The sequence below is a fragment of the Halyomorpha halys genome, unplaced genomic scaffold, assembly GCF_000696795.3.
Source record: "Halyomorpha halys isolate HHAL.00 unplaced genomic scaffold, Hhal_1.1 Scaffold531.1, whole genome shotgun sequence".
In the NCBI taxonomy this organism is placed as follows: domain Eukaryota; kingdom Metazoa; phylum Arthropoda; class Insecta; order Hemiptera; family Pentatomidae; genus Halyomorpha; species Halyomorpha halys.
Window position 1 is genome coordinate 942,696 of NW_027111171.1, and position 19,274 is coordinate 961,969.

Sequence of the window (19,274 nt, forward strand, 5' to 3'; positions counted from 1 at the left end):
TTATTTATTTTATTATTTTTTTTTTTTTACTTTTATCATCCCATAGGCGTTGATGACCAGAGGGTTTTACGCCTTTAAGCAAAAATCAACAACAAGGTAGAATATTAACATAAGAAAAATATAAAAAACATTACTATGAATATTCAGGTAATGAACATGAGAAGATAGTCTAGAAAACGATTCATTTTGAAGATAGAAATATGAAACATAGCTTGAAAAAACAAATTAAAATTGTGTTTTCATTCTGGCATCTACATATAGTTCAGAAACATGAGAGGGATACAATAGCAGAGTAGACACAATAAGGACATAGGATGATCTAACGGCTGAGTGTAGTTCTTTAGCGGTACCGAGCGTTGCACTGTTCAGATTTCATGGACAGCGACCGTTGTAGGATCGCACCGCGTTTCGAGAGGCACCGATCACGAACAAGAAAGATCTAGGCCGTCCACAGAATAACATCATCGGTCTCGGCACTTAATTCAAAATGTTTGTAGAATCAAACGAATACTTGGTTTTCCGAATGTAACCAAACACTTTCTGACAAGACATCCATAAGGCCATAATGATTCAACAAATGTTAAAAAAAATACTATAATAATAAAAAATAAAGCTGCCATTACATAAGTATAAAATAAATAAGATGCATTAAATAAACAAATTTGGGGGGAAAAAATTGTATAAAATATAATTTAATCACTAGTATAATTTAACTCGTTGCTGAATTTATTTATTTATGTTTTTATGTTTTAACGGAATATGGGAAAATAAAATACACATTAAACTTATGAGTACAAAAGCAGTTTCTTTATGAGTGTTATTTAAAATATTTTCAAGGGAATATTTGGGAACCAAATACTTTTCTCAACAGACATCCATAAGGCCATATTTATCCCACTATATCATATCCTTCAATTAACATTTTAAATGATTGTTCAACAAAATGCAGGCAAGGCAAAAGGTGTATTGAATCAATAAATTTTCCTAAAAAAAAAGAAACAAAAAAAAGTATACTGTGCAAAATGTTTTCCACAAATCGTATGTATATTTATTTCTTTATGTTTTAGGAATTATGGAACGATTAAATGAACAATATAATACTCTTTAAAACATGGTAATTTCTTTATTAGTGCCTATATTTAACATTAATTCTCTTTAAATCAGTATGATTAGCAGTGAAGGGATAGATCAAAATAATTATATATTGGACATTCTTTTGTCAACATTCATTTTAAATACATTTTTTAGAAAGTTGGATGCTATTGGAAAAAAAAGGCAATTATTCAGGATGTATATATGGAAATTAAATGACACTGAGAGAAAAATAAATATGTAAATACATAAATAAATAAAGCATACAAAATAAATATGTATTTCCTATTAAAAAAAAATATAAATAAACAGCTTACTTCATTTTTAAATAAGAGGATAAAGAAAACCCTCATGTAAATAAACTCATCCTCCACCCATACATTTATTCGTATTTAGAAAAGAAAAGACGTAAATTAAGATGTAAATAATAAAGAAAAGTCGTAACTTTTATGGATGTTATTTCCACTTAGGTGTCATTAAATTAATAAAAATATTTGGAAACTAGTTTTTGATTTATAATAAATACTTAATTTTTGTGGTTCTGATGAGAAATATAGTGATTTTTTTAATTCTGATACAAAAAAAACTCATTTTTCAATGTAGTCTAAACCATATAATTATATATTATCACATAATATAAATTTTCCCATTATACGCCATGATTTAGTTAGAGACGTGATAGTGATTTCAAAGGTGTTCAAGTTCTTGGTTGTGATTATGTGTTTTTCTTTTAACAATCTACAATTATTTATAATGACTTGAGCAAATAATTATCAAACATTTTGAGAGCAGCCGAAGTTTAGTGGATTTCCAAGATCAATTTTAAACTTGTATCCGTCAAAAATAAGCGACATATATGTTAAGTTGAAAACTAGAAGAACTAGGTGTTTTAAGAAAATTAATAAATAGCTTATTAAAATTAAGAATATATACATTATCTTTTTACTTTCTTCTTTTTTTTTTTTAAATATTTATTTATTGCTATTTACAACTGTACATTATAATACATTTAGTAAATCTGATCTCAGTTAAATTGGAGTGTTACAGGCGTGTAGAGAAACTATCCATTGGTAGCACTCTAATGACGTTTTACATTAGCTGGTCTCGTGGCCATCTTCTTTTCAGGCGCATCGGAGGATTGTCAGGAATGGAAGAGAAAGCAAGGTTAGAAACTAGTGGGTATGGGTGGTTAAGGTTTTTTTTTTCTTTTTTAAGATTGGTTTTTATTATACAAATCAAATAAATTTTAATGAATGTTAAGTCCTAATTATTCTTTATTATTACTTAAAAGTTCCTCGTTTCAGCCTATTCCGCCATCCTCAAGGAAAATCTTAAATATAAATTTACTCTCACATCCAAACATTTCGCAGGTTGTTCTGCCGCTAATCATTAATTAATTTCAGTCAAATACCCAATTATGTAACTTTTTCTTAAATTTTTAGAACTTTTAATTACAGATTATCCTAACACTACCACCACTTTCTTAACTGTACGATGCCAAAGTATCAATTACAAAAGGAAACCAACTTAGCGATTTTAATTTCGATAAAACCAAAAAAAGGTTTTGCAGGCCTAAGAAAATGCTCACCTTGCTTCTAACAATAGCTCATAATTTGAATATTAAAGAGAGCATATATTTTTTCGCGAACAGCGGGAAACTGCTCACTAGAATTTACATATTCATAAGTAACGCGGAGAATTTGCATGCCATTTACATACACAACTACTCAACCTGGAAAAAGCGAAATAAAGGAAGAAAATATTGACGACAGTGAGGTCATTTCTAAATACGGAATAAAAAATCGATCGCTATTAAAGGGATTTATGGTTAATGACTAAAACATTAATGAATACACGAACCTCACTTCATCACCAACAATTATCTTAAAATTACCTCCTTCCCTATTTACAATTGTAAATAACATGACGCTAGGTTTAACATGAGTACGTCTTGAGGTTAAAAATAAACTTGTAAATTGACAATTATAATAACAATGTTGTTTTACTTTATGTGAGGGTTTCATTGCAAACTGCTAATTTATGATTATTTCGAATTTTTCCTTGGTTATTTTCTTGTTAAAAAAAATGTTTTTAAAGGTTTATTAACATAAAACTGGAAAATACTCAACGCAATGCCTCGAGTTTCTAACAAGCGGCAAATAATTGTCAAATCAACTGTTTTTTCCAATATAGGCACTCACTGGACAGAAAACACAATATAACATATACACAAAGTACAGCACACCTCACGTCAACTGTCTAAATGACATACATGGTGTTCACCAAATTTGGTGATAATTTTTCAGATAATTGTCGACTTTTACAAGTTTTAAAAAAAATATTTTTACAGCCAATAAAATCTAACTCATACTACAAACCACTGCTACTTTTCTACTTTACATAATGTTGTAGAATATAAAATACGTAAATTTTAATTTATGTCTAAAAATCAGACTTCAACCACCTCATCACCCGTTGAATAACAGGTAAATAAAATAATTTTAGGAATTACTAAAGGAGGAAGAAGGAAACAAAGAAAATCCGATTCAAACGGGAAGCCGATCTTTCCTAATTGTATGACTGCATCATTATCTTATTTTAAACTGTTGTTTTCTTGGCAGAAAAAAAATTCATATTTATTATTCTACCTCAAGAAACCCTACCATACGGATTTTTATAGGAACAAAAAAAATGTTTATAAACTTCGCTTTCTCTGTTTGGATATTTTTTTTTCTAAAATTACAAAAATAGTGATAATTTCAACACGAGCCTACCTATAAAAAACTTGTACACCACACCAGATTTCACCCTGTTATTTGAAAGTTCAAGGCTTTGTAGGAGTCTTCTTATTGCATTATGTCAATTAATGTCTGTTGTAGCGTTTTTGCCCTATTAATTAAATTAATAATTGAAGTTCTTTTAAAATGAAGTTCTAGCTATAAAATTTTATTTTCAGTCAGAATTTTTCTTTTAATGGGCCTTACATAGTAAACATTATAATGTTCAATGCACGTAAATGTTCTGTAATCCTATAGAATCAACATCGATATTTATCATCATATTGACCGTCTGACTGGTATGTTGTGTCAACAAAATTGACATGTAAAAAATTTACCACCTTAAATTACATTGCTTTAATGGTATTGACCGTGCAGGGTTATATGTACCTAAAGTCTCTAAGAATAAACTTAAGGAATATAAAATTAGGAGGTGTCCTTAAAAATATGTAACGAGTTGATCACCACCACAACTATAAAGATGAACGCAATAAAAGCAACATCCAGGGGAAGACTTATATATTAAATTACCCTTTTTAGATACAAAATGACCCTACATTTTTTTCTTTAAAATTAAAAAAAAAAATAACTTTATAAATATTATAATGTTTCCGTTGCATTGTTCATAAAAATGAGATGCATAATTAAATTAAAATATTACCATTCCGAAAAAAAATATATACATATTAATAATGCAGTATTATTTTTTTCTGGAAGGGACTTTCCAGTGAGTCTTAAAATAGTATAGTATGCGAGATAGAATCAAATGAGGTCGTTTGAAAAGACCAATTGGCATTTTACGACTTTTTTCTCACACAGAATTAATTATTTTAACATTATGCAGTCAGTATAAATTATTTAAATGAGAAATGATTATTTAAATGAGAAAAGGCAATACTTTTATTCTTGTCCTATAAAGAATTGCTTCAGAGGAATAAAAACAAAGTCGATTTGATATAGGCACTCTGAAAGCTTGCTTAGGCAGCGTCGGATAGGAGGATGGAATAGAGATATTTTTAGCACAAAATCCTAAACAGGCATCTCGAGAGAATGGAGTGAAATATACGAAGCATGTATAAAATAATGTTTAAATTGAGATAAGAAAAATCTACCATGCATGATCTTCAGTGGTAATGCCTTCAAGTACAGAAAACTTGTTAACCTCTTAATGGTAATTTAAGCGTGATCCATGAATCAGTTTACTAGTATAAACAATGAGAGATTTTATTTAAAAATAAATAAATTAGAGGCATTTTTAACAACTTGATAATTGTTTTTTATTTAATTCATTAATTTTATTTTACATGTCTTGTTTATTTCACATCAGAAATTAAGTAGTTTTTATAGGTTGCGTAAGTACTTCCTCGTTACTTGTAACTTTAGTTCAAAAGTTTTTAAAAATGCATTGAAAACTTCAAACACACTAGTGAACTATACCAAAATATTTAATGGAGAGCAGTTTAATGAAGTAAAATATAAAATTCTAAATATTTTAATATATTTTTTTTTTCAAAATTTTATAAAACTATATAAGCACATAACTGATTAACAGAGTTTATTAAAAATTATTCCAGGAATTTATATTGTTTTCTAAGTTAAAATTACTCCTTTAATATAATACTGTAATTGTAGAAAATAATTTTATGAACGATTTAGGCACAAAAATTGACACATTGTGTGATAGCTTGAATTTAAAAAAAAAATAGCTTTATTAGTTACATAGCTATGCTGATATTTCAACATAAATTTAAGCCATAGAAACAGTCTGTATTTACAGTTTAGGTAAACACATAATGAAGCGAATCACATATTTCCATTAATTTAGACGAAGAAATATGCTGATATCTTTATCCACTGCCTATGTTACTTATATTTTAGAAACAAATATTTAATAAAACATAACAATTATGAAATGAAATGAAATTTATACCGCTACAGTCTGTATAGGGAAAGGAGATCAGTACGTTTTGTAAGGAAGTAATGTTTCTGGAATAAAGGTTATACAAGAAGGGGATAGTTCATGATCACGCTCAACTGCCAATTTTTCCCAATTAAGGGTGCACACTTTTAGATGCTGGGTGGAACAGGAAGGACTCTTCCAACCAGAAAAATAAGAAACCGGGTCCTTGGAATTGGTAGCACAGCACCTTTACTCACTGAGCTACTCCGCTCCCCCTAGTACACTTATAGAAATATTATGTATTTCGCCTTTTTTGCATCTTCTTTGAGTCAAAATCTTCAAAAAATAAAATTAATAAATAAATATACACCGTTAATTAGGAAAATTATTTTTTTTCATATTAAGATGTTGAGGTAAGAAAAAAATTTGAGTATATTATCAATAATCTATATTCGTTTGTACCTAATATTGTTTCGTTTTATAATTGATAATCAATAGTCTTATGGTTACAAGACGAACTTTCGAAAAAGAAATGGTTAAAATTAACAACATAGAATATTGGTACTTGAAAATGGGAAAACCCAAAACGTTGTACTAGTAAATATGCAATATTGATAATATTCTAAAGGAAATTTATTTTTCAGCTCAACTATCTTAATATAATAAGAAAAATAATTTCTTAGGAAATAAAATCTAGAAGGAAATGGTAAATGGTTTGTTTGTGCATATTTGCTAAGTTGTAAATATGTTTATTCAACTAAGTTTTATACCAGTGACTTAAACAACCGATTTAGACAAATTGTTCACTTTCTTGATTTTTTTTTTATGTCTTAGAGAATATATTTAATCTATTATTTTAACTAAAGTTCGTATTTTATACATAGTAATTAAAAATAAGGTTTATTAGTACTAATTTTAGTTTTTAAGAACTTATAATTATAATTGAAGGGGTTATGTTACAAATAGTAAATTTTAAGAAAATTAAAATTAAATATTTTTTGCGGGAGCTTGTTATGTTATGAAGTGTACATAGCCCCTTCTAGACCAAGGTATATCAGTCATTAATTGGATTTTAAGGTTAGAGTACCTCACAACAGTTAGATTGGCTCCTAATACCACCGCCATTATGATAAAATATATCTAACAACAAGTTATAAAATAATATTTATTCTTATACAAGATATATAGAACTTCAATAAAGGAACCAAGGAAAAGTAATGTTTAACGGGTTCATTACAACGCCATAGCGGAACATAAAAAAAGTGGTCTCCCAAGTGGTTTTTGTGGGAATGTGTGTGGTCTATCTAGTGGACATCGAGGCAGCCTTAGGCATGTCACCACTCCCAGCAAGATATATTTTTTATATGATAAACAGGAGTGAAAAAATATCTTCTGGATGTTCATACGTTAAAACACCGTTAAAAATATGTAACTTTTACAATATCTAGCCTACTATAAAGTATATGGTGTAATATACCATATAAATATATACCGTATTTCGTAATGATAATATAATATTTATTTCTCATAAAAATATTTATTTTTATTTTCATCTGTACAAAAAAAATATAATAAGCAAATGCAATGTAATATAGAGCCATCGCACCAGTAGACAAGAGAGAGGCAGTGCTTATTATACTATAACTATACTCTATATTAGTTAACTATATAATTACTAATTAACTATATCCAACAAAACTACATTGTCAGTATGGAAAGTACAACATCCAACTCTTCTTCAGCCTTCGCCAAGTTACATGATTGTAAAATAATGAATAGAATCAAAAAAATAATTTTTAAGCAAAAGAAAAACCATTCATGATAAAAATAATCAGAGGAAAGAAAATATACAATTTTAGAAGGGAATTCAGACATGCAAATTTGTTGTACAACATCCCCGCTGGCGTTAATACAAGGGTCATAAATAATTTCCAGCAACATTTATTTCCGTTTTCAACGGAGAGCACCTTCTATAATCTACTGACTACTCAGTTCATTTTACAGAAATATTTTATTCCAAACCTTATGAAAAAAAAAAAAAACTGTGCAAAGTAATCCAAATTATATCATAACCAGAAACATAATCATTAAAATAAATCTTCGTCTATAATAATATGAACAAAAATTACCTTTTCTTTAGTCAACGAAATAGATTCTGCAGAATAATCACGGTTTTTATTTTTCATTGCATGTGAACATTTATTTATACAATTTTAAAAACAATTGAACCTATTAAAATAATTAGAAAACATTCTATTAAACTATTTATGTAATGGTTTGTATTTATGTGATGGCTGTCTGTCTTGATGGATAAATGAGTGGGTTAGTCTTTTAATTAATACGTCATAATTGTGATTGACTTTCAGTATGTACTTACTCATGTATTTTCAATTGATTTATGAAACAAAAAAAGGTTTTTGTTTCGTTTGAATAATTACAATAATATGGTTGCTGGTCTGTGACTAATTCAAGAAATAAGTTTTTTTTTTTTCTTATAGGGTATTTTTTTTATGGAATAATCACTGATGCTAATTAGTTTAATTATTTTAATTATATTATTTCAATTTCTTGAGACAAGGTAATTATTTATTAAATAAATCAAAACTTGTATCCTTTTTTGTCTCAACAGTCCAACGTTTCGGCCATTCTAGCCATCCTCAAGGAGATCTTCAATTATAATTTCTTCCTCACATTAAATTTAGAATTACTGCCCAGGTCATTCATTAATTATAAGTTAAAAACCCATTTTTTTAAATTTTAAAATCATAAATATTTAATTCTTCTTACATAAGATTATCCACACAAATTCACTACCATATACACAAACCATTTATATCCTTGAGGATGGCTAAAATGGCCGAAACGTTGGACTGTTGAAAAATAAAAAGTGTTGAGACAAAAAAGGATAGAAGTTTTGATTTATTTAATAAAAAATGTGAAACACATTCAGGAATGCATTAGATTAAAGAAAAAATAAACATAGTTTTCCATCCAAAATAAAATCGTTTGAAAATAGTTGGATTATCCCTTTTTACGCTCCGACATATTCGTCATATTGTCATTAAAGAGTTTTACACTCTTTCAGTCTCCTTTTAATTTTGTATTCTCAATATGAAATATAGAGCTTTTACCAAAGTTATTTAGAATGTCCTAGAAAAGATCACGAAGTACAAATAACGCCCTAACAATGAAAAAGGGAAAGCACACTAGGCCTCTTCAGAAACGTTGCGCCCTACTTGAGGGAGCCAGGGCACTCCAAGGTCCCACGATGGTGGATGTTCCCAGCGGCTGTTTAGAAAGTAACAATTCCTCGCTCCTCTGAGGATATTTAACGGGGAGTAAAGCTATGCTCTTCCCACGTCAACTTGATCTGAATATCGGGAAAGCTCTCAGGTCCACTTCGCGGGTCAGGTAGTTCTCCGGTTCAACGGACTCTTCGTCGTGAGTCCATTGACGCCTGTATCGAGAATACAACATTGCATAAAAAAGGAAACAAAAATCGCAACAGTAATAATCCTTTCTATTTAATCGATGGAAACATTATGACAGTCAGGGGCAAAGGAACGTTAGCCCAGAAAAATTGAGGAAAAAAAAACAAAAAAAAAAACAGAAAAAGTTTCAATAATGGAAAATAACTCCTTTTAGTTACAGACAAAACGCAATTTCCATATCTTGCGTGTAAAGTACGACTTACGTTATCATAAGGAAAACGAATAAAATTAAGTTTATCAGTTATAATAAAATATACATATGGTCGCAAACTTTTTATGTTTTTGTAACTCCATTTCGGCCATTCCCAAGGATCTTTTGATTTATATCAATTACATCCTAATCACAAATTATTTTTAACACTCTGAATCATATATTTCCTACCATATTTATATCACGGCTACAATTGTTATCAAACTGTTGCAGACTATTATGCATTTGTTAAATTTTATCTTAGTCAATAACCTATAAAACATTATTAAATTTGGAAAAAATATGCACTAATAAATTAATTTTTATCATAATGTGTCAAATTACCAATTATTATCACAATTTCACTAATTATAATGATTCACTCCATTGCAATCTATCACTTAATCAACAATATACTATTTATCCAACCCCACATCTTAGGTTCGCCTTATTCTTATTATAATTCCAATTTCATTTTAGGCTTTTTTTTTTTTTTTTTTTTTTTTTACTTTCAAATTAGATACATGGAATTTTAACTAGCAATTGTGTCACAAAATTAATTTGTGATCGAAACGTTTATATATAAGTTAAATAATATATAGTTAAAATTGGTAGGTTTTTAAATAATAAAATGAACAAATCAATAAACAAACCTGTCTTAAACAAGATATAAAATTATATATATGTAAATAAAGTTTATACAAGATTGGGAGCAAGCCCATGTCCATTATGTTAGAAAATTTAGTAATGCCTCTCGAGCAGGCTAAAAATGAAAGGGGGAGAAGTGGAAGAGAAGTTACTTTAATTTATTTTATTATACGGTTTCATAAAAGTTTGAAACTCGGTTTCATATGGTGGATGGATTTCGGACTTATTTTTAGACACTTTGATACCCTTAACGATAACAATTGACAAATAGTAAAGGGAAATTGAAAACAAAAGAAATTTTAATTGCACCACTCAACTACTGACTTAATCCTAATTGCCCTGACTCAATCCCACCGCCTTTCACTACCCAACGTTATGGCCTCCGTGGTCATGAACAATCTCGGTTAGGAGAATCCCCATAAATTTTCGATGGTATTGGGGTTAAGAGAGAGCGCATACCAAATAGTCTCAATAGTATTTTGCTAAACCCAATTCCAAGAATTTATGACAGCCAATAAAGTGGGACGAGGATAGTAAAATAAGTCAAATAAATTAAGAGGGATAATACTGAAATTGCGAAACTAAGTCAAATAATTTGTATCGTAAATATATATACACAGAGAAAGTCCTAGTGATTTATTAACTATCAAATAAGCTACAAGTGAATAAGATAAGGAGTATCTCTCATTCTGTCACTAACTGCGGTTCTCGAATCGTACGAGCTCAAGAAATGGAGCCTATTTTTAAAAAACAAAAAATAGACCTAAGGATCTGAAACTAACAGTAATTGGGCCCGGTCTCCCACGCTAATGAACTGTTCAATTGAAGTCGATGCTCTGCCAGTCAAATGAATAGGAAAAAATTAGTTGAAAGTATTATTTGGTATTTAAAGAAATTTTGTACTAGTGTTTAGAATGAATATCGGCCCGTAAGAAATAACAAAATATATACTTTGGTGGAATAAAAAATAGGCCAAAATTCCTAATTTCTCACAGAGGGAATTCGATTTTTGAGTTGAGACAACCAAATACACGACTGATTCTTTTACGTGCACAAGTGACAAAAGTTTATTTCAAAGAATAATTTCTTTATTGACATAACGCTCAGACGAAATGTATATTTCTGCTCATTGATGATTGAGTATTTCAACGATACGCTAACATTTGTGGCACTGAGGTTATGTGGTAACAATTTTCGGAATTAATTGAATTTGTGTGGTTGAACGGTGTATCAAATCCCTGTTCCTATGATGAGTAAGCCATGGAAAAGATCTTGCTCTTATAGGAAGCAAAACTTTCAAAACAACCTGGTACACCTATACCGATTGCTAGTTTTAACTAATTACAACGTAGTTTCATGTTATTTTTTTAATTATTATTTATTATGTAATTTTTTTTGTATTATTTTATTTTGAGCCAATGGCAATAGGAAGCAGAGAGCACAGTGTAAATGTTTTCAAGTTCAGATAAGTCCTCCTTGATATGTAATTATTTTTGGTGTTTAGACTTCCTTGAATTTTTTTTTATATATATGAGCCAATACTATTTCAACAAGTATTACATACTACCTAATTCTTATATAGACGTTACAGAGGTTTGAAAAGAATGCCATGAATCCATACAATTTTGATCCAAGAGAAAAAATACAAAATGTGTTAAATAACAAATGATGGATAGACTGCGGTAAAGAAGGGTCATAGAGGGTCGGTCTATCTGGGATTATTCAACAGCATTTGGTCATGTAGTGGTTACGATGAGGATGAAATGAAATTACTTGATTGCCCAATTGAGGAGAAAGCTATTGAAATGAAGAATCATTGCTAGAAAATAAATTTCCGACTTATAAAAACCTTTTTAATTTGTTTGATGTATAAACAAGTTAGATTGATCTGACGGCATTACACCGTTATTTAAGAGTCGATACAAAATACCACAGTCCATGATAGTACATTCCTTTTTGACAGACAAGGTATATATTACGATATATATTAGAAGTTCACTGAAGTAAAAATTCCTTCGATTGAAATCAGGATTAGTTTCAGAGATTGATAAATTTTTATCTCTATATTAGTCACCTAGAAGTTTTATCTTACACAAAACTTTTAATTCACTCTTTTTTAGGGTAGATGAGTATTATTGAATAGAACAACCCTTTCCCTCTCCTAACTCATTAGGGTAACATCTCAGATATGGTTATTTTGAGATATGCATGCAATCTTAGCAATGCGGGTCTATACAGAACAAAGAATCAGATTAAAACATATGTCATAAAATGTAATTAAAAAGAAAATATTTTAAGAGTTATGAACAGTATAGATTTTACACTTTTAGCTAAAATTACACGCATATCTCAAAATAAACATTTTTTGAGGTGTTACACAGTTGAACTGGGACAGGGATTTATTGGTCATAATTTGATTACAGTATTATTGCATTCTATTATTTCAGTATATTATTGAGGTTAACCCTTTAATACCTATAAGGTCCCAAGTAAATGTTTTTATCACCTTTTTTGTTTTCTTACTATATTGAAAATATTTTTATATTAATATAAAAAATATTTTTTTCTATTTGTTTTGGCCTGGGCATCAATAGTTATGCGACTATAGAAGCTCCAATAGCTGCAACGGAACTATAATTTTCAATACATTTTCTAAAATACACATGCTTTTATGGACAATGCATTTTAGATTGAAATTAATGTGAATGCGTAGTGTTTGTACTCTGTATACGCTACTACATTTTTGGAGTAAAACTCTTAATCTTACAAGTCACTGAAACCTCAGAACGCCTTTAACTAGAGAATTATAATGAATTAAATTTTGGCAATAAATCGATGCTTCTTTATTTTAGGATTAAACAATTAATTATTATACATAACAGATAATTAAATAGTTCAAATGAAACAGTACTGACGCAATGGAGAAGCTAACGATAAACCAGATCTTCAATACGTACGCACGAGGTGAGAAATGAAGGTTAATTAAGGTTCTTAAAAGAATGAAATTTTAATTTATAAGTAAAACAAAAACCATTAAGATGTTGTTAACAATAAAATGTTTGAATTTGTATTTACACAAAAAATAATAAAAAAACAAATAAATATAATAGAAACGGAGTAGATGGAAAAGCAAAACTACAAACCTTTAAAAAAAATGGAATTTGGTTAGAACAGAATAGATTTAGAATTATAAGTTTTTAAATAATGTTAATTTCTCAGTTTTGTCCACTATAATTTACTTACTGAACATTACTAGGGATGATTAGTTTATGGTTTTGTAACCTACAAAAAAAAAAAAAAACCCTAGTTGTTATGACAAATTTGTCTTTACTTATTTCTTATTCTTGTTATGAGGAAAAATCAAAATGTCCGGTTTTATTAGCTGCTAATAATAAGTTTATTTCAAGGAGCTGACAAAGGATATTACAACCATGATGAATTGTTTTAATATAAGAATGGAGCAAGATAGTCAAGAAATGAGGAAGCGCAAAGAATGGAGTTGTTGCAATATGGCGACAATATTTTACATTCCAACATATGTATCAATAATTTTATTGGAATGTTATATCGTTCAATATGTCTCAGCAAGTATCACAATATCTTGAAAAATTCTCGATACGAGTACTTGGGTATTGATCATTTATTATCGATATTAGATGACCACTGTGCCCATCATTTGAAACCCTCCTAATTGAACTACTGAAAACATAGCGGCTACCTCGCTCCTATAGGGAACCTTCCATGCCCGGGGTCGAGTCCAATAATTAAGTAGCAGACAGTCAGCCATAGACTGGGGGCCCAGACTCTGGGACACACTCAGCTTCCATAAAGTGGGTACCTCTAATTAGGGAAAAACCTGACGACTGAGCAAGTTATTCACCAAATCACTTCCTCAACAAAACCGAACTGTTTCTTGGAATTCTGTTCTTGAAATAGTACTTTCTACTTAACAAGTACTGAACCTAAGATAATTTAATGGGTTATACTGGTATAGGGTTTTTAAAATTTAATTTTTTTTTTTTACAATTATTTAAGTTAATAAGTAATATTTATAATTACTATGATTACAGATTATCCACGGTATTGTACAAAATACTTGCTAGTTCCGTGTTAGTCCCTCAGCATATCGGACACACTAGCGCCTCGCATCCTGTTTTTTCTGTGTGGAATGTCTCACCTCTAAGGTTTTGGAACAGCTTTTGAAAGGTTTCATTAGTCCCTTTACTCCTACCTCTGAGACATCCCTGCCTTCTGTAACAACGAAGTAAATGAAACAGCTCACGAAGTTCTATCTCCATAACTGATATTAATAATAAGAATTACAATCATCTTTCTAGATACAATATCATCCATATCATTCAATCATTTCCACTTTATAAGTGTCAGTCGGACATCTACTAAAACACATTAAGATACTAAACACATTTCAATGCGCTGAATTATCCGTAAATGGGTTTAGAACCGTGCTCACTCTGTGAAAAGACAATAAAAATAACACCGTACTTCCTTTTTATATTCTTACTCGTAATCCGTTTTCTTACCGAGATTCGCTTTAATTGATTACAGAAGATTCTAGAAGGTTAAATTATCGAGCACATTGAAAAGGATAAGATGGTATAGACTCAATGAATAGAAAAGAACTTAAAAATGTGGTCCTAATAGAGAACCTGTGTACAAGATTAAAATCAAAACATTTTTTTTTTTTTTTAAATTTTAGGCGCATATTTCACTACTGTATAGTGCAACAATCAGTTTTCTGAGTTGATAAGTTAATTAACTTATTAAACTAAAGTTTATAAGCAGTCATTGATGAAAACCAATCGTTTCCAAGGATTGCACTCGTTAAGGAGTAAAACAATAAATTCACTTATTTTTGTTTCTTGGAGTCAATAATTTAATTTGTATAAGTACCTTCTTCGATATTGATATGGAAGTCACCATGAGTTCCAATCTTGGAGATGAAGAGAGATAGGATTGGCCTATCCTCTAGACCTAGGCTGGAGCTGGAACAATGGAACCGACATTCGTAGCCCGGAGCCTGAGGCATTGTTAGCGTATCAATCGTCATTATTTCCTTCAGCTCATGCGTAGCCAATTCAATCACTTTTTATCGAGCCGCCATTAACTGTCTCTTGGTTCCCATGGGCTTTGTCCATTCACTCTTTATCGGGTTGACAAATTGTAAATTATTAGAAAGTCCTGACCATTCCTAAGGTTGTCATTACAAAGATGGAAGAGAAACCATGCAATCGAATTAGCTGGAAAAATCGAACTAATGAACGACCTTAAGGAACAACTTTAAATAAATCTAGTAAGTAATTGGTTCTTCGGCAACCAAAATTTTAATTTATAAAACATTTCTTTTAATGAATGTGTTACAAACAACAAAAAAGACTTCCCTTATCCCATATATATATAGTATATAATGACCAAGTAGATAAATTATTATGATTGTGGTACTTACAAAACAAGGTAAGACAAAACTATATAAACCACAATTCTATGAATGATTTAGTTGATCCAAAAACTATCTTTAAATGGACGAAACAAATAAACAGGTAATAAGGAACCACATTTGATGTAGTTCATAATGTTTTTTCGTTAAGGCCAATTAATACAGGATTCGTGCTGTGTTAGATAGAATCCAAACAATGATAAACAATATCTGACAAGAAGGACTGCTATGAAAAGTTACAATATTGTCCAGGGTTATGTGGAATTTGTGGATCATTTAAGGTTTCAAACTCCCTAAATATATATGTATAATGTTAATAGTGTAAAATGTAATATAAAATTATTCCAAAAATTAAAACTTTCTTTATGTTTAGAAGGCGCACCAGGCAGAGGCCCATCCTCTTGGAACACCAATCACTCAATCTTCCCAACTACGCCTCGCTATGTATGTCCGTTTGTTACTAAGCCCCATAGCTCTACTTGTGCCCTCTTAGTTAATACTTAATACTTCAATTGCACAATGAGGATGCACGTCTGTGTTGCGTTATTACAAAGTATCCTTTGTAAATCACTAAGGAAGTAAATCAAATAAAATAATTTATAATTAACTGGTATAAATTATTTTAATCTATAACAATAAATAATATAAGGTATATTATCCTATAATGAGGTATTAATCTGGTATGGCTAAAATATAAGAAATACCATGCTGTATAAGCCCGGCCAAATTTAACACCAGACCTAGCTAAGTACGTACGCTAAAATGCCATCCGTTTCAATAACAAATGAAAAATAGATAGAGTAAAGAAAAGTTTTATGAAGTTATAAGTGACGTTAATATGCGATACAATTGAAACTGTCTTTTTAAGGATTATTTTGCTGAAAAATTGAGGAACAGCATCCGACTATATAACGAGAAGGCGGCCAAAACACTTGTATTTTTACAACTTGAAGCATCCTAACAATTTTGTCCTATAGGTTAAGAATTTGCGATGATATTTAGTTTAGTCTGAGCGTCCGTTCTTAAGAAATCAGCAGAATATAATTCAACGTTAGTATAAGGTGAATATGTTTACAAATAAGACTATAAAACCATTAAAATCAAATTTTAGATAGTTTATGCGACCAACACTTGTTAATTACCACACTGTAATAACAACCAGTAAATCTTCTTGCGTGTATTCAATTGCAATAAACTTATTACCTAATTTAAAAATGAACTTTCCCATAACCCTTTCTCAACATTAATATAAAAGCGGTCAGGCGAAGGGAGGCGTGGACATATTATCTTGACATCTGCCATTATAATAAGACAGTCCAGCCTGCGGTTCCATGGAAACCTCCTTTTCCGCTATCCGTTCTTCTTCAGCTGTTTCCTGTCTTTATCTGGCAATTATCCTTTTATGTATAATAGCTAAAATTTATGCGCGGTTTTTTTTCTTCTACACCACGGGGGCAACACATATTATCGGAACAGAAAAAGACCTGGATTATTTTTAATAAAGACTATTTCAATATAATAATTAATAAAAAAAAATTGATTTTATTGGAAGCTTCAAGTTTCAAAAACACGCGTTATTAAACAAAATATACTTCATCAATCAAGACTTTATTTAGATAGAAAAAAGGTGAACTTACATAAATGTTGACCAAAATCAGGACATCCCATATCAACAGCCTGTCTAAAAAAACTCTAACCAAATAGAAACAGTAGGTTATAGCAAAATATTTTGAATACTTAATGGAATCATCCAATAATATTCTAGCAATAATTGCTGTCAATTTTTTTGTTTGTTTGTTGCTGTCGCTTAGTTCGTTAAACATCTTAGGAAAGGGAGATGGGGGTCTTGGTGTTTCACCTATGTACTTTGTGATACTATATTAAGTGAATGTTAGGAGAATTGAGAAAACACGATGCTTGAATCATATAAGATATACCTAAAATTGTTAGGATGTATTCCGTTCAAGGAACAAGATGAGGAAGTAGGAAGGTGGATTGAATGGCAACCCAAGATTGGATGAGAGCGGTGAAAGGTTTTCCATTATTGGTTTATCCCAGATATAGATATGATTTCCTAGTGTTACAGGATAGAATTGAATGCCAAACACAAATATATTTTTTAAGGTTTGCAATGTCAATCAATGTCAGGTCAATCAAAAATCTGAAGAACGTAATTAGGTATACTAACTAAACTAATTCATCCAACCCATAATAGATAGTTACTCTATATCTTTCAAGCAGTCAAAAGTTTTAGAATAATTATTAACAGATAACCATTAATATGCTGAAAAACAATATAAGTCTTAGAATTATAGGTATAGTTATTATAATTTCATAACTATCATACATAATTGAGGCAATAGTTCGAAAAAGGACGATTGAGGCCAAAATCCCCGTTTTCGATTACTTCATTTCCTTAATACGCACATTTTGTTACTTACAAAAGTTTCAAAATAATACCATAATTTTTAAAGTTGGTAGGAATATTTGAATGTTTTTACATAAAATTATTTAATGGTGGTTCATTGATTTTCATCCTTGTTTTTGTGAGATTTTTAGAAGAAATAGTTGACAACCTGATCGTATGAGTTTACAAATGCAAGAAAAAGTATTTTAAAAGGCGCAAGCGGAAATTATTCGATTCCTGATAAGTTGAAGAGTTATGTAAATCGAAAGAAAAGAATAAGAGGTGAGTTTTATGAACAAGGATTAAATAGGGAAATTTAGTGAAAGAGTTTCAAGTTGTTTGAGAATGACGCTTGAATCAAGGTTTTCGAGAGCAGAACACCATAATTTGTTTAGCCTGTTCTACAGAGTGCTAAGTCGGAACAAGATAGATATGGTTCATTAATAATGACAATGCATCCAAGGCAATTTTAGTTATTAAGTTACCTACAGCTTTAGTTGGACTTATTTTGACCACTCTGCTTTAAGCTCAAAATTTATGGCATCAATATATTTCGTACCCGTAACAACAAAAAATCTATCTCGGTTTCTTTGAATTGATTAAAAGTGATACGAATTCATTAATTTTTCATTCGATAAGTCCACAAATTGAGAATATAAATAATAACTCATGTTCTCAGGTATGAATATCTAATTTTTCTGTTGTTTTACTCCAAGAAATCATCATAATGATCACAAATCTCAATTGGAAAATGATCTAGAGTGAGAGTGACCACAAATATTTTAAAATAAGACATGAGGTCGCTCACACCGAGATCCTCAGACAGCAAGGCCGCGGGGAAAGGCGGGTCGGGTCGTCCTTGTGATCTAGCGTCAGCTGTCAACGCTGCTCGGCTAGCTAAAGAAAAAAAAAATTTTGTTGGGAGGGGGGGGGGTAGGGATGGAATATTAATGTGGATAAAGTTGAATATGGCTAGTGAATAAAGTTAGGATATAAGATCAAGTCGATAAAATGCAATTCATGTACACGTTTAAGGCGAAATTGAATTTTATAATGCAGTTTATTTAATACATAACAGAAAATCAGTAATTGTTTTTTAGTCAGAAGAGAAACTGAATATTGTTAGAAAAAAATTGGGAAAGCATTTGAAGAGAGGACTGATGTACAAGCATATTAAAGAAATCGGGGAAATAATCAGAATCAGTCTAATGGTGATAATAATGTTCCAATAAACCACTAATATTTCTTATATAGTCACTTTTGGTACTTTATAAAATCTCTTACCTATTTTTTAAAGGTTATGATAAAAATATA

General features: G+C 30.1%; 1 protein-coding gene across 3 annotated transcripts in view; it reads right to left on the minus strand.

Moving 5' to 3' along the window:
- The window catches only part of LOC106683965 (uncharacterized), an 84,387-nt gene that overhangs the window by 59,996 nt on the left and 5,117 nt on the right, over positions 1 to 19,274 (minus strand). The window contains exon 1 of one of the 3 annotated variants that reach the window (XM_067049251.1): positions 14,276 to 14,294. The exons of the other annotated variants lie outside the window; for them this stretch is intronic. The gene's annotated coding sequence lies outside the window, so the exon portion shown is untranslated. Of the gene's footprint in view, positions 1 to 14,275; positions 14,295 to 19,274 lie in introns of those variants that run through there. 3 annotated transcript variants of the gene reach the window in all.